The sequence below is a fragment of the Mirounga angustirostris genome, unplaced genomic scaffold (genome assembly GCF_029215605.1).
Source record: "Mirounga angustirostris isolate CCGP_5_RB_7025 unplaced genomic scaffold, mMirAng1.0.hap1 SCAF_6, whole genome shotgun sequence".
NCBI classification, from domain to species: Eukaryota; Metazoa; Chordata; class Mammalia; order Carnivora; family Phocidae; genus Mirounga; species Mirounga angustirostris.
In genome coordinates this window covers 43,205,113-43,217,148 of record NW_026991714.1, presented here as the reverse complement: position 1 = coordinate 43,217,148, position 12,036 = coordinate 43,205,113, and the positions used below count along the sequence as shown (strand labels likewise).

General features: G+C 42.0%; 1 protein-coding gene across 1 annotated transcript in view; it reads left to right on the top strand.

The window, feature by feature from the left end:
* Positions 1–232: 232 nt before the first annotated feature.
* The window catches only part of RGS8 (regulator of G protein signaling 8), a 72,368-nt gene continuing 60,564 nt past the window's right edge, over positions 233–12,036 (top strand). Inside the window, exon 1 of the mRNA XM_054507997.2 lies at positions 233–5,746. The gene's annotated coding sequence lies outside the window, so the exon portion shown is untranslated. The remainder of the gene's footprint in view (positions 5,747–12,036) is intronic.

Here is a 12,036-nt window from a genome sequence, read left to right as displayed (position 1 = left end):
GAGAGAGATTTATTTCTGAAGACATCCCTAGATCCAGTTGTGATTGAAACCAAATTTAGTTTTTTAAGTTACCTGAGCCAAGACATACTAGACTCCCCTGTTTCTGCTTAACTGAGCTTGAACGGTTTGTCTTTTCCTTCTTTTTTCACTATTTCCTCCTCAACTTCTAGAATTTGGCACATGATAGGCACTAAATAAATATTTATTGAATGAGTGGATAAATTGGATTTCTTTTTTTTTTTTTTTAAGATTTTATTTATTTGACAGAGAGAGCACAAGCAGGGGGAGCGGCAGACAGTGGGAGAGGGAGAAGCAGGCTCCCGGCTGAGCAGGGACCCCGATGCGGGGCTCGATCCCAGGACTCTGGGATCATGACCTGAGCTGAAGGCAGATGCTTAACTGACTGAGCCACCCAGGTGCCCCTAAATTTGATTTCTTTAAACCAGAGAAGGCCTTACTAAATCAGGAAGATTTTTAAAAATTAATTATAATCAAGGTAGAATTTAAGTGCTATAGACCATATGCTAAAGGTAGGCTATTGATAAGTACACATAATTAAACAGAGAGGGAACATGCTTGGAGCACCTTAAAAGCTAAGGCCCAGAGAAAGGAATGTGCTGGACATGCTCAGAGAACGTGAGTGCAGTGGTCATGTTGGGTAGTAAGTTTCTGGAGGGTGTGGGGAAGATGTTGAGAAGGTAGGTAGCTCATCTCTGAGAGATGTGGGTGACCAGATGAAGAACTTGGCATTTATTTGGTAGCCAATGGGGAGTCAATGGGTGATTTTTGAGCAGAGAAGTGAAATATTATCTCTTCCATGGACAGTTTCATTTTAACAGAAAACCCAAAGCTTCTACCTAAAAGGATTTACTTTTACATAATAGGAATTTAAGGTCATAGGGCAGGTTAGTGAAGATTTTTGTGAAAGAACTTTCAATAGTCTCAAATTATACCATGTAGGCCACTGCTGTCTTATGACTAGTTATTTTCCTGTGATAATCTGGGGTTAAGTTCAGTCATTTCACAAAAACCTAGTTGCAACTTTTAGTACCCTGAAATAGAAGCACAAAGACCTGAAAGGAGGAGATAAAGGAAAGAAAAATGGAAAATGAAGAAAATGCTTTTTTCTCTTCGGGTACATTTTATCTTTTGGAAAAATTCAAAACGATGAATAAACTAAGATAAGTTTTCAGCAATGATAAAACCATCAGATGATTTAAAAGTGAAACATCTGAAGAAGCAGAAATTGCGTGAATAGCCCAGAAACTAAGACCAATTAAGCATACGCTGATTGGAACCTAGAGTAAGTGATATAAATCGGACTGGAAAAAGTAGGGTGTGGTCAAATTAGACTGGGAGCATGGAGGAAAAAAACAATTTTGTGAGCAATCCAGTTAGAGTATGTAACATATTTTATACCCTTAGCTAACAAAAGGACTGTAAATTATGTAAATCTAGTGCATTTATTTTGATTATTCTGCAATATGTTGTTTCTTCTTTTCCCAATCTATATAAATTTAAAAAAGCTTTTTCCTTTTGATGTAGATTTCAGATATTTTATATTTATGGTTTCAAGGTATCCTGTTATTTCTCTTCATCAGTTTTCTTCTTCTTTTCATGATATCTCTCATGAAAATGCATTTATTATTTGTAAGTACATTATTAGAGTTTAATTTTTTACTCTCTTCTAACTTAAAATTATATTTTGGTTTCTGTGATAGAGGAAAAAATGATCCTAAGTGCTGACATTCCACTCCCTTCTTAGGGTAAGATTACTCAGCCCTTGTGGTGATGAGTGCAGTAAGTGATAGACATGGCAAGGACAGAGAGCTGGGTATAATAATGATGGGATTGATGAGGTCTAAGGAGCTGTTGAGACAAGAAAGAACCTAGAGGAGTATGGGAGGATTTCAGTGACTGCTGGTGGGAATTGAGGGTGGGGAAAAACTATTTGTATAAGCAATTTTAAGGAAGTTTTGATTGGGGATAAAAAGTGTCACACCTATGACTGAATCCCTTAAAAATTTCCATAAAAGCATCCTGTGTCCATTTGTTGCTCTTACAATCAGATTTGTGGATATGCAAGAGTTTTTCTAATTTACCAGTGTGTTGAGATTGGATTCAAGGTGAGAGGAGAAGATGGCCCAGTTTTATTTGGGTTACTTTTTAAAGAAAAAAAAAATATCATTTTTTGGTGATGAAAACTATAAAAAGAAGACTTTCTATAAAAGAGGGTCATGACAACAGCTATAAAACAGTGTTTTTCTTCTTTAGTCCCTCTTAAATTTCTCATATCATTCTAGGGTTCCAGATTCTGTGCTATTTGATGTGTACTCATGCACTAATCCTCTCAGTTACCATCTGGTTCCACCATTTTTTTTCTTTTCTAGTCAGCTTAGGTGATGTCTTTGATATCATGGCCATCATGTCATAGATGACTACTCAAGTCACCACTGGTGATATCCACCAAGGTGTAGCTGACTCGACCATGCTGCCAAAATCAACTGAAGGTTTTGCCTACTACCTTATGAAGGGAATGCCTCTAAAGGTACCAGGGTACTGCCTACGTTTGATATCATACCATCTCTGACATTTCCAATTCCAGATGTGGCTGCTGGTTGTCCACTGCTCCAACTGTGGAATCCATTCTGTTCCCTTGTGGTTTTTACTTTAGTCCCCTCTCTCTACAACACAGTTATGAGACCATGGTGATAGGACATGCTGGGAGGCAGAGCCAGGCTAGCCTCAGAAATACTCCCTGGTTTGTTCTGGGATCTTTCTTATAGGTCTCAATGTTCTCTTACCTGAGGCCATGTTCTGTCATTAGAGGTGCTTTGGCCCATCACGTGAGGCTCCTCAAGGTCATGTTTAGACTCATCTTAATCTCAGTGTGGAGTTCAGGCCCTCATGTCAGCTAGGTGGATAATAGTTTTCATAGTCCTTTCATTTGTATTTGCTCCTTGGAGAAATAATGCATATATCATTAGGATGATTGGTTTCTGTCTCATACCCAATGAAAATTCTAGTATTGATAGGGAGACGTGCTTGTTTCTGTTATTTAAATATCCATTCATGTATTTATTTGTTGGTTCATTCAACACATATCTAATTAGTAACTACTATATACCAGGGACTGTTCTGGGATTGAGGACAAACCAGTGACCAAGACAGACAAAGTTTTTCCCTTCTTGGAGTTCACCTTCCTGTGGGCAGACAAAAGTAAACCAACATAGTGATTTCAGATAGCAGTAAGTTCTCTGAAGAAATACAACCAGAAAGGGAATTAAGAGTAACGATGGGCATAGGTGTGGGGGGACACTCTTTGAGATAGGGTTATCCCTCAGGGCAGGCCTCTCAGAGTCTCTGAAACACCAAACTTTTAGTCCTTTTACTTGCAGGTAGTCCCTTCTGGGTGTTATCATGAAATGAGCCGGGGAGGTGATTATATCTGTGTGCTGAGGTCAGAGGTATCATTCTTTTTCAATAATTTCAGTTCAGAGTCATTGGCATATAAAAGGAAGGAGACACTGTTTGTTTCAGGAAGAAAAATGGGCTTGACTTTTTTCCATACAGAAGTTATTGGTGTTTCCAGTAGTTTCTTCTGCCCCTCCCCCCACCTCCCAATCTCAGCATGATTTTTACCTTCTTACACCAGCACATACTGCGGCCCTCATTTAACTACATGTAACTGTAATGCAGCATGTTATTCAAATAAACAAATGCACAAGGCATTTTCTCAAAGCTTATATAGTCTTCCTAACTACTTTGTACAGGTGAGTGTCCTAGGTCACAGAGCTAGTAATAGTAATGAGAGCTACTCAGAATGACTACCTGCTATGTGCCGGGACAGCTAAAGTATTTTTACCACATATTTGCTCCAATTTTTCTAGGAGACAAGCATTAGTATGCTCATTATGTTTTGGAGGAAGTTGAGGTTGGAGAGATGAAAAGGTTGTCAAGCCACACAAGTATTGAGCATAATTTTGTGCCTGATTCCCAAACACCATTCATTTTCCATCAAACTATGATCATTCCTAAGGTGAAATCAGGCCTATGTAGGTGACCCCAGAACCTCTATGATCTGAGTCATGGAAGAGCAGCAGGTCCAGAATTCAAACTCAAGTCCCTAGATTGCATCGTATCTAAGAGCATGGGCTGTGGTGGGGGTCACACAGATCTCGGTTTAAATCCCGGCTGCGGAACTTACTAGCAGTGTGACTGTGGGCAATTTATGGAGCCTTTCTGATTCTCAGTTTTCTGATCTATAAGTGGGCATAATAAACACCTACCTCAAAGGATTATTTGGAGGAATTAAATAATGCATATTCTGTTTTTAGAGCAATTTTTGGTGCATATGAAGTTCTCAGTACTTTCTAGCCATTATCATTCCATTTCACTGTGGCAGACCCTACTATTGCCATTCTACAGCCAACCACCCACTTCCATGCAAAGGAAACCACAATTCTCTGTAGCTGTCAAGCAACCACAATACCTGACAGACTTGACCCTCTCCCCATCCCTGGTAGGTAGATCATGATTGGTCTAAGTCAGAAGTTCTCAAAATGTGGTCCGAGGATGAGCAGTATCAATATCACCTGGGGACTTGTTAAAAAAGCACATGTTCAGGGGTGCCTGGGTGGCTTAGCTGGTTAAGCATCTGCCTTTGACTCAGGTCATGATCCCAGGGTCCTGGGATCGAGTCACGCTTCGGGCTCCCTGCTCAGCGGGGAGCCTGCTTCTCCCTTCCCTCTGCTGCTCCACCAGCTTGTGTTCTCTCTCTCTCAAATAAATAAATAAATAAATAAAATCTTTAAAAAAACCACACAAGTTCAGGCTGTACCCAAGATCTACTGAATCAAAAACTCTGGGAATAGAGCCCAGCAATCTGTGTTTTCACAAACCCTCTAGGTGACTCTGTTAAAGCTTAAAAACCACTGATCTAAAACAATCATGATAATCTTATTGCCCTTTCCAATAATTGGGTTAAGCTTGGCCATATGACCCAGTCTTGGTCTATAGGACTTGGGAAGGAGTCAGCTGGGAAGGGGAAGTGTGCTAAAGTTTTCTTTGCACATTTAAAGAGGTGCATTCTTCCTTACAAGATGCTACTTGTGGTGTATGGAACACCTGGAATTATTCTTGCCACTTTGAAACTATGAGGAAGATGTTTCTTAAGAAAGGCAGAGCAGAAAGGTAGAAAGAACTGGGTCTTTGTTAATGCTGCTGAGCTGCCAAATTAGCCAAACTCTGGACTTTCCTTTATGTGCTATAATAAAATTATTGATATGTAAGCTGCTTTTAGTTGGTTTCTTATTTGCAGTTGAAAACAAACTGTCTGATATTCCCACATAACAGTTGTCTTTGTGTAAACCAGGGCTCTCCGAAATGTGCAAAGATTATGGTGCATGGAAAATGTGGGCTTTAATCACAGTCATTATTTATTTAGTTTTCTTTAAAATTATTTATATTTATTTAGTTGTATTGGTGGTGGAGGGGCAAAGCATTCATTTTGTTTTTTTCATTAGACTCAGGACGAACCAAGATGTCAGACAGCTCAATGAAGAGACACTTAGTTGTTCTCATGTGTCTAACGATCCGGATGTTTGGCTTCTGAAAATGAAAACATCGAGAGCATGTTTTCACTTTTCAGCTAGATTTTGGTATCGTCTTGAGACCATTACTAAGAAGAGCCAGGAATAAAGGGTTTATGCAAGAAATAGGATCACCCTAGAGCATCAGTGGCAAGGTATGCTGCCCATCCAGCAATTGCTTCCTTCATGTTTTCAGTCATTCAAAAGAACAGAAATCTGCCGTGTTCGGGATCCTGTGTATTGGGGGGCGGGAGTAGGTATGACTTCATATGTAAGTATTACTTTATAGAAAGGAAGACAGTTTTTGTCTTCCAAGAGCGCATAGTTTAGCAGTGAGCAACTGGTATAATGAAATAAATTGACACAGTAGAGATTGGTAAGGTGTTTGTGGGGGGTGGGAGTGTTTGTGGAGAAGGGAACCACCATTCGTTTCATTATTCAACACATACTCATTGTTGTTTAATGACAAAGATGCTGTTTTAGGCTTTGAGGGTACAGGGATAAGCATTACCAGCTCTGGTCTCTACTCTCATGAAACTTACAGTCTAATGGGAAAAACATGAATGTATAAACACAAAAACACATAGTGATAAATTCAGAGAATGGGATGAAAGGAAAGTACTGTGCTATCAGAGAGAGTAATGGGGTGATGCAGTTTTTGCTTTGGGTGTTCAGGAAAGGACTGTCTGAGGATGTGACATTTAAGTGAAGACCTGAAGGGTGAGTGGGAGTGAACATGATTAAGTTTGGGGGAGGCGGGGGAGGAAAGGTTAGAAGCATCTTCTTACAGGAAGTGGCACTAGAATGGAGTCTCAGAAGTCAAACTGGTGTGGTACCAAATGCCTCTCTCTGTGCACATAGAGAAGTCTGTAAGGAATATACCAAAATGCTAACGGGGTTTTATCTCTGGGTAATGGGATTGTGTCTACTTTTAATTTTCTTGTTTCTGTTTTATTTACTATATTTTTTATATACTTTCTTGTAAGAATAATAATAATAAAGCTACTTTAAAAAAGTAATCCTAAAGAGAAGGAGAGAAAAAGGGTGTTTTCAAATAGGCAATGATGGGGTCAAGGTTTAGGTGTACGTGTCTCTGGCCAGGCAGGGTGGGGGTGGGTGGGTTGTATTGCCAGGCAACAGCTTGCAATGTTTATATAACTGCTCATTACTTGAATGTCTTCTTAATGACTACAGCATGGCAGTGGGGATGGGGGTGAGAGATGGAACAGGAAAGTAGGCAAGAGGTCAGGTCAGGAAGGACCTATGTGGTCAGGAAGAGTTTCAAGTCAATATGGAGTAAGATGATCAGATCTGTTTTTTAGAGACACACCCCTGGTGACAATGGAGAGATTATGTGGAACAATGGTAGTTAGCAGGGTGAGCAACATAGGGCAGGGCAGGGGAATGTTGTTGTTTTTTTTAAGTGGTACATTCAACAGAGTGGCTTCAGCTACTCTTCATGGCTTATTGGTAAATTTGGCGATTCTTGATTGTATGGACCAATGTGGCCGAGTTGAGTGATTAATCATTAGCTTCAGATGATTAATTTAGGACCAGTCTGATGGGGTGCCTGGGTGTCTCAGGTTAAACGTCCAACTCTTGATTTCGGCTCAGGTCATGATCTCAGGGTTGTGAGATCGAGCCTCACGTCTAGCTGCCCACTCAGCAGGGAGTCTGCTTTTCTCCTTCTTCCTCTGCCCAAATGCCTGGTACCAAATGCCTCTATCTGTGCCTGTAAGGAGTATACCAAAATGCTAACAGGGTTTTATCTCTGGGTAATGGGATTGTGTCTACTTTTAATTTTCTTGTTTCTGTTTTGTTTACTATATTTTTTATATACGTTCTTGTAAGAAGAATAATAATAATAAAGCTGGGCGCCTGGGTGGCTCAGTTGGTTAAGCGACTGCCTTCAGCTCAGGTCATGATCCTGGAGTCCCGGGATCGAGTCCCACATCGGGCTCCCTGCTCAGCAAGGGGTCTGCTTCTCCCTCTGACCCTCTTCCCTCTCTTGCTATCTCTCATTCTCTCTCTCTCAAATAAATAAATAAAATCTTAAAAAAATAATAATAATAAAGCTACTTTAAAAAAGGAATCCTAAAGAGAAGGAGAGAAAAAGAGTGTTTTCAAATAGGCAATGATGGGGTCAAGGTTTAGGTGTACGTGTCTCTGGCCAGGCAGGATGGGGGCTCTCTCTCTCTCTCTCAAATAAATAAATAAATCTTTAAAAAAAATTTAAAAAGACCAGTCTGATGCCAAACAACTGGGTGGGTGCAATTTTTTTTTAATGTCTCAGCTGCGTAGTTCTGTGTAGTACAGACTCCCTGTCTCCTTATTATGGTTTTCACCATTTGTCCCCTGTGGGTCTTAGGAGCATCAAGAGCACCTGTCCTTTTCCTACCTTAGTGAGAGATCAGAACAAGGTTGCATCTGTAGAATGATTGATTTCCTCACACACAAATATCACTGAAATATAAACAGTCATTATTATTTTCTCTGATGCCAACTTTTTGTGCAGGTTTTAATTTTTTTTTTTTTTTAAGATTTTATTTATTTATTTGACAGAGAGATAGAGAGAGAACAAGTAGGCAGAGAGGCAGGCAGAGGGAGAGGAAGAAGCAGGCTTCCTGCGGAGCAGGGAGCCTGATGCAGGGCTCGATCCCAGGACCCCAGGATCATGACCTGAGCCGAAGGCAGCCGCTTAACCAACTGAGCCACCCAGGCGCCCCCGTGCAGGTTTTAATTTTGTCTGTTCATTTCAACCAAATCTGAGGTCTCCATGACTACAATAGAAGAACAGAAGGAAAAGAATGGTTCTGTCTCGGAACATCCTAAACGGCATTGTTTATTATAAAATGTGGTTATTTTAAAGGATGCCCACATTTTAAAAGGTGTAATGCTGTTCATATGGTGTTCCAAGCCAGGGACCCATTTTTATGTTCTGGTCGTGGGTGATATGTGAACACATTGGGAAGATATATCAATAAAGACTCGAGAAACAGACTAGAGGATTCATGGCAGAATTCAGATGTGGCGAGATATGTTTATTTACTTAGCTTCTAGGGCAGGGTCTGGGCTCTTCGGGACCTGGGTAATAAGGTCAAATGTGGCCGTGGATTGACATCCAAGTAGTTGTATGAGTTTACATTCCGAATGTCTGAGTAAAAACTCCAAGAAAAACTGTCCTGTTTTCATGCATCATTCATGGGTGTATGGCTAAGCTTCCCAGCATGTTTAGGACATGATGATAAGTTAGCACCTTTTTTTCAAGAGGCAATGAGTGTGTTAGAGGCTTTGCAGTTAGATTTGAGTCCTAGCTAAGCCACTTATTATCTGTGTGAACTTGGACAAGTCCCTTGACATCTAGGCTTAGATTTCCTCACCTGTTAAACGAGAGTAACAAAGCCCACCTTCAGGATTATTGTAGGGAAATAAATAATATTTATAAAGTCCCTGGCATTTAAGAAAGTCTTTAATTGTTGTTCTTACTGTTGTTATTATATGCACTTTTAAGCTGCGGAGAGCTATGCCTGCAGCTACTCAAGAATTTTTTTTTTTTTAAGTAGGCTCCATGCTGGGCTCCAAGCCCCAATGTGGGGCTTGAACTCAAAACCCCGCTTTCGAGACGTGAGCTGAGATCAAGAGTCAGATGCTTAACTGACTGAGCCACCCAGGTACCCTGCTACTTAAGAATTTTTATTTCTAAACAACACAAATGTGAAGTGCCAGAGTGGTGGAAAGCCAAGGAGGAAAATGGTGGGAAGCCGGAGTTAGGGTTTCTTGGTGCTCAAGGAGCTGAGATCCCAGGCTGTGTGCAGCATCTGAAAATTCAGGTAATTTAGCCAATCTCTGGGGCCAGCATGTTCCTGCTGTCAATGCAGATGCCAAGTACTTGGCAGACAGGGGCGTTAGGGGGATCCCTGCCCGCAGCCACATCCCTAAGTTGGGTGGTCCCACAGCTGAAGGTGGGGCCAATGCTGGTTGCCCCCGGTCCACTGAGTAGCTATCTTGATACTTGTCACTGGTGTGTGTCCCCAGCCACTTCCCAGTCCTCCTTTCCTTCCTCCTGGGTCTTGTCCTAGTCAGGTGTTCTGCTTGCAGTCAGGTACCCAGTCTGTGTCCTATTTTGGTTCTCAGCTTAAAGAGAGCAAACCTCTGCAAAGGTATTTGCTGACAAGGTGGGACCCGTGTTATTTGGAAAAGGACTCTCAGACACTGGAAGAATTACATTTTAATGGCAGAACGATAGGCAACAGGTTGACGTTTGAGGTCCGGGGACTCTGTGTCTAGCATTTGTGGTTAGAACACATCATGGTGCGGTGGCCACACTTCCGGCGCAGAAGGCCACTACTTGCTGGACGTCGTGTTTTTAACTCTTACCAGGAGGAGGGAAATAATCAGGGGAAGGCTTCAGTGCAAGGAGGTACTGGCTCATCACCTGTTCACTTCCAGCCTGATGCATTTTGGGCTGACAGTGACTTTAATTGCAGAGCAAGGTGCTTGTGTGATGTACTCCGGGTGCCTCATCCATCTGCTCAAGTCAGGAATCCCACGCAAGGGGGTGTCATGTAAGGGGGTGTTCCCTCTGACTTCCTGATGCCTGTTGCTCTGCATTGCCAGGAAGGTGCTAGGGAGAGGTGCCAGGGAAGGGGGCGAAAAGTACTCTCTGAACATAGAAAATGCTACAGTGGGAGAGTCTTCTCAGGGACCGTCGATTTCTAGGACAATGTGGAAATAATATTACTACTACCTACCTGTTTTGGATCACTTTCTGGTTTTTAGGCTCTGTGTTGAACACTTTTCATGATGTATCGAACACCTGTTGTTTGTGCTTTTCCTGCATTCCTCCTCATCTTCTGGTAATACCACCTGGATTTTTCTCTTGGGACTCACCCAGTGTATGTGATCTTTGGGGACCTGTTTTATCACCTCCTCTTCACCCCATTGGTGATGGTTATAGGGATAGCCAGACGCATGACACCTGGCACTGGACAGATGGGATTGACAGCAGTTTCTTAGTCATATATACTCAGTGAGAAGGAAGAGACTGCATGTCACACAGAGCCACATGGGGATTGCCCTTGGGAGTAGAGTAAACCAGCAGGGGCTGTGGGAGGCAGACTTCATAGTATCAAGAGGACAAGGTGGCCCTTGGTTCTCACATGAGGATGTGATTGGGTTGTTTGAGTAATTCCATGAGTTGGCAGGGAACTGAAACCAGCTACTCAGGGATAAACAGGAATTGCACCATATAGTGTCTGTTTGATACAAAAGGTCTTTTGGCTAGGGGACCTTATTTGCAGGAATGGGGTGGGGGGAGGAGAATGAATCTGTGGTTAGGCCACTTGAGGTCCTCCCTGTTTTCCCCAGATGTCAAGGCACATGTAATATTGGATCTTAATTTTAGGCCTTATACCACACCTGTGAATCCAAGTTCTGTGCCTTCCCCTGGTAATGAGGATGGGTGTGTGACCTATTCTGGACCAATCAGGGTCTCTCCCTGTGGAAATATGAAACTTGAATTCAATGAAACAAGGTGGGAAAAATGAATAGGGTTGATTAGTCCAGATAGGGCTGCCCTGGGGAAATTGTTCATTTCCGGAACCAAGAATCTTGGTGTTTCTCTGGACCATGCCTTTTCTGGGACCTGAGCATTCGGTTTTTCCTCTTGAATTTGGGAGCTGTCTCATTGGTTAAGTTGTCCAGAGTTGGATTCTGTTGCTTGCAACGAAGAACTATAGTGTTTCCCATTTATTTGACACAATAGCCCTAAAGGATAGTGGTTTTTAAAGATGAAGGAACTGAAGCAAAGACATTGTTAGGATTTCCTGAGTTCACAAAGCAAGTAAAGGGCAATAGTGAGATTTGAAAAAAAGAAGAATTAGGGGCGCCTGGGTGGCTCAGATGGTTGGGCGTCTGCCTTCAGCTCAGGTCGTGGTCCCGGGGTCCTGGGATCGAGCCCCACATCGGGCTCCCTGCTTGGCGGGGAGCCTGCTTCTCCCTCACCCTCCTACTATTCCCCCAGCTTGTACTCTCTTGCTCTCTCTGTCAAATAAACAAATAAATAAAATCTTAAAAGAAAAAAAGAAGAATTAACTTGACAATAGTTTGCAACTTGGTATTTTCTTCTTAAAGACAGAGAATAGAGATAGCTTGTCAGAACTAAAATTCCAACTAGGTAGGGGAGTGCCAGTGAAATATAGTGTCATTCAGTGGCAATGCCTTGTACCCCCCCACCATGGTAGGTGCCCATTCAGTCTTTGGCCCATAGTTCACCAAGAACTGAGGAAGCTCAGTCCCTGGGTTCTAAAGGCAATTAGGTGTAAGGCACCATACTGATGTGGAGACCATAATCAGACCATAAAAGAGAAAGGTCATCCTTTCAAAGGGCTCTGATAAGTTTGAGCCAAGCATATTGTGGCCTGAGTGGGAAGAGCATGTGTGTGCA